The sequence below is a fragment of the Palaemon carinicauda genome, chromosome 17 (genome assembly GCF_036898095.1).
Source record: "Palaemon carinicauda isolate YSFRI2023 chromosome 17, ASM3689809v2, whole genome shotgun sequence".
In the NCBI taxonomy this organism is placed as follows: domain Eukaryota; kingdom Metazoa; phylum Arthropoda; class Malacostraca; order Decapoda; family Palaemonidae; genus Palaemon; species Palaemon carinicauda.
Window position 1 is genome coordinate 90,747,401 of NC_090741.1, and position 5,000 is coordinate 90,752,400.

Here is a 5,000-nt window from a genome sequence, read left to right on the forward strand (position 1 = left end):
TATCTAACCATCGTACGAATTTTAGTTAATCATATGTGTATGCATTTGATGTGAATAAAACTGTCATCATCTCTTTAAATAGAATGTGTTAAAAAAAAGTTTAAAATCATGTCAGGCCATCGTCCGTCAAGACTGCCACATAAGAACTATCCAGTTAGTACATATATTAACATCAATAATTAACGAGCACTTTTTATCTCCTTTGGCTGTTTGCAATCCGATGAAATTGAACGCTCACTATAAGCAAATCGTTTCACTGAATGTCCCAAAACACGTAAAATGTTCATCTGTCAGATCGCATATGAAAGAGAAAAATTACTAAAGAAGGAGGTGAAGCTTTTAATAAGAATTCTTTGAAATTGTAAAGATAATTGTTAATACCAACTTGAAGAATAAGAAAATGTTGACTCTTAATGCGTATATAAATGATGACATATCAATTCCATTGTCAACCTTTCATTAGCGGCGAGTTGCTGGTTTAAATAGAAGTGAATTATTATTATTATTATTATTATTATTATTATTATTATTATTATTATTATTATTATTATTATTATTATTATTAATAATTATCGATAGAAAACCATAAAGTAATAAAAGTAAAGATAAATAAAACTGTAAATAATAATAATAATAATAATAATAATAATAATAATAATAATAATGATAATAATAATAATAATAATAAGAAGAATAATAATAATAATAGTAATAAATTATAAATAATAATATCAATACATATTAGGGTGTTCTGAAAATTCATAATCAAAGATGCATTTCTTACATTACTGCTGAGCAATAAAAGTGGTAATTCATAATACCTTATTTCATCTATCTAATTATCTATTTATCTATCTATCTCTTGATAAGGAAAATTCCAGTTATCTCTCTCTCTCTCTCTCTCTCTCTCTCTCTCTCTCTCTCTCTCTCTCTCTCTCTCTCTCTCTCTCTCCTCAAGTGGCCCAAAAGTCTATATGAAAAAAGATTTCCCTCTAAAAGGCAATTAACGGGTTTAACATGATGGCTTAGAAATGGGAGAAAAACGAAACTTTACTCGGCACCAATTACCTAACAAATCAACATTTTTCTAAATCCCTCTCGTTATGAGTCAATTTACAGCTTCCGCTATAACCCAGCTACGAAAGGTCGAAGTTTGCTTGACTTTAATTCAAAACTCAACATTTCAAACAACACATACTCAATATGTGTTAATAACAGTACCACACTAATAAATGGTGGCAGCGCTAAAACTCTAAAAAACCAGAGAAAGATCTTCAAGAAATCAACAGTAATGAATCTACAATTTTGACTAAGTATCATAGTCCATCGAAGACTAAAACATTTAATGAATGTTATACATACAAACTGATGAACTGGATCTTCAATCAACATCCTAGGAAACCCAAAGACTGACGTTCAACGCTTACAAAACATATCCAGGAAGCACTACATTCAACGGAAATTGGACCGAAACATTCACCCAAACATCAAGAGACAGAGAGGGAATCGGACAAACACATTCACCCAAACATCAAGAGAGAGAGAGAGGATATGACGACATCACACAGAACCATATAAAGCTAAGTACAATTTTCATATTCATTTTAGTTTGGGCAGTGAAGTGTAGTTATCACGATTCGTTAGTCGATTATTACCGGGGTGAGTGGTTTTCTAATCTTTTATTTTCTTTTCATTAAAGGAAACTGTGTTCAATTCCGAATTCTCATCTAGAACTTTCTCTCTTTGTGCTAATTCCCTTTTCTTTCAGAAATTCTCGGGAAATGTCTTGGGATTAGTAGCATTGTTTTGGGAATTTTGTTATAATCTTTATCATTGGGTGCTTATGCGTTTATGTAGTGGACATCTGTATTCATATAGATATTTTGATAGAATTGCAAGGGGTCGAGGAGATAGGAAAAGAAGTACAGTAGTCATGACGCTCCTGTGAGCCCCATCCCTGGACCTAGTGGCGTAGGACAGATTAATCCTCTCCCGATTGTGACGCTTGTAAATGCCAGGTCTGCAATCCTTCCTTTTCAGGGTCGGGTTAATGGGTTCTTGACTCAAAACGTGGAGTCATGGATTTCATCCGTCGATGCCCATTTAGATGCCAAACAAATCATAGACCCTTTTGTACAATTACAAGAAACTAAAAGTTTTATAGATTTTTCAAAGGGGGATGCGAGTGCGTATTTAAGAGGTGTTTCATTTCAAGGAGCAGTTACCTGGGATGATTTCAAAGTTAGGTTACGCGCGGTCTATGGGGGTGAAGAAGCGTTGGATGTAGTATTAACGTTAAGAAATACACTTAATCAAACCACTATGAATCGGCTTAATGTTATTGAGAGAGCAGCTCTCATAGCTGATAGGCTTAATGAATATCAAGATATTTTAGGTAATTCCACTTTGGTTACTAGAGATAACATCTCCGTGAAAGATTTTTTACGATTAAAGTGTTATTTAAATTATTACAGACTTCAAAATTACATTGTTGGTGTGAGCCTACTGTATAAAATAGCTTGTGTGACAGACAATCCGTTAGTTTTCAAAGTGTCGGAAAGGATTAATATTTCAGATCCCGGTAATGTTTTCTTTATTTGCACTATTAAATTCCAAGGTAGGTTTGGCTCGATAAATTGCGTGCAAGATGATATTACGAGTGAACAAGAATTCTGCTGGGTCGCGTATATTATTTCTTTATTAGTGAGACAAGTTATTGGTTCTTCAACGTACGTTACGGTTACATTTGTCGTCTCCTTTTTATCCAAAACTGATTTTAAGGTATTAGAAGACTTATAGAATTTTCCTTTGATATACAAGCCGTGCTTGGCAGGGGCTAAGATAATGTTTTGATTTCCCATAGATGGGTATCCTATAATTACAGCTGGATACATATCAATGTTTTGTACAACAACAAATGTATCGGGAAACGTGCGTTTACCGAATTTGAATTGAACATGAGTTATGCCTATGACATTTAATTCATTATTTCCTATTCCCGAGAGTCTTACTCCGGATTTTTCTATAGGAAAGTTCGAAAACAACAAATGATGTGTCCTCAAATCCATGATATTACGTGGACTACAAGAGTCAAAAAATAACGTAAAGGATTTGTGTTCTAAATTTACAGCATATAAGGTTGGTCGTAACTCATTTTGGCTTATTATTGTATGAATTCATTGCAAATCTACGGGAGCATGCACTGTTTTACTTAATTCCGACGTGTGTTTCATAGGAAAATCCATTGCCTCAGAATGATCTGATAAAACAATAAATTGATTATTCAATACTATTGATGTTGACATGAATGACCTTGACCCAACATCACTCTCTTCCCCACTGGAGTTAATTATGTGGTATTTGCTTTGCTCTGCACATTCTGAAAATTAGTCTGACCTTGCAAGGTCTGGTTTGACGACCCAGGCTCAGCGTTATTCGAATAAGTGTTTGTTTGTTTCGGATTCTGAAGTACATTGACGTTTGGCTGTTTCTTCTTATTGTTAAAATGAGGATTTTTCTTTTTATTTCCATATGGAACTGACTGTGGAATTGACTGTGTATTTCTAGGATTCTGTTGTGTCTTACGCGAGTAGCACTGACTATATGAATGAGTCGAACTATTATGTATCGAACAGTATTTCGTTCTGCAGTCCGCGATCAAGTGACCTTGACGTTTGCAATTATAACACGTCATTCCCGCAACTTGACTATTATTAACTACATTTACTTGTTGTGGCTTTGTTTCATTCTTTGCAAAATCTTGCGTTAACAAGGGATCAAGATCAGGACACTTAGACGTGTGTTTTTTTATCTGTTTATATACATCCAATTCCGTACTTGCAGGCGTTTACTTTTTATCAAAACACCGCACTAAAGCTTCAGGCAACATAAGTTTCATGCAAGTTAAATACATTAATCGTAAAAAATCTTTCACGGAGATGTTATCTCTAGTAACCAAAGTGGAATTACCTAAAATATCTTGATATTCATTAAGCCTATCAGCTATGAGAGCTGCTCTCTCAATAACATTAAGCCGATTCATAGTGGTTTGATTAAGTGTATTTCTTAACGTTAATACTACATCCAACGCTTCTTCACCCCCATAGACCGCGCGTAACCTAACTTTGAAATCATCCCAGGTAACTGCTCCTTGAAATGAAACACCTCTTAAATACGCACTCGCATCGCCCTTTGAAAAATCTATAAAACTTTTAGCTTCTTGTAATTGTACAAAAGGGTCTATGATTTGTTTGGCATTTAAATGGGCATCGACGGATGAAATCCATGACTCCACGTTTTGAGTCAAGAACCCATTAACCCGACCCTGAAAAGGAAGGATTGCAGACCTGGCATTTACAAGCGTCACAATCGGGAGAGGATTAATCTGTCCTACGCCACTAGGTCCAGGGATGGGGCTCACAGGAGCGTCATGACTACTGTACTTCTTTTCCTATCTCCTCGACCCCTTGCAATTCTATCAAAATATCTATATGAATACAGACGTCCACTACATAAACGCATAAGCACCCAATGATAAAGATTATAACAAAATTCCCAAAACAATGCTACTAATCCCAAGACATTTCCCGAGAATTTCTGAAAGAAAAGGGAATTAGCACAAAGAGAGAAAGTTCTAGATGAGAATTCGGAGTTGAACACAGTTTCCTTTAATGAAAAGAAAATAAAAGATTAGAAAACCACTCACCCCGGTAATAATCGACTAACGAATCGTGATAACTACACTTCACTGCCCAAACTAAAATGAATATGAAAATTGTACTTAGCTTTATATGGTTCTGTGTGATGTCGTCATATCCTCTCTCTCTCTCTTGATGTTTGGGTGAATGTGTTGGTCCGATTCCCTCTCTGTCTCTTGATGTTTGGGTGAATGTTTCGGTCCAATTTCCGTTGAATGTAGTGCTTCCTGGATATGTTTTGTAAGCGTTGAACGTCAGTCTTTGGGTTTCCTAGGATGTTGATTGAAGATCCAGTTCATCAGT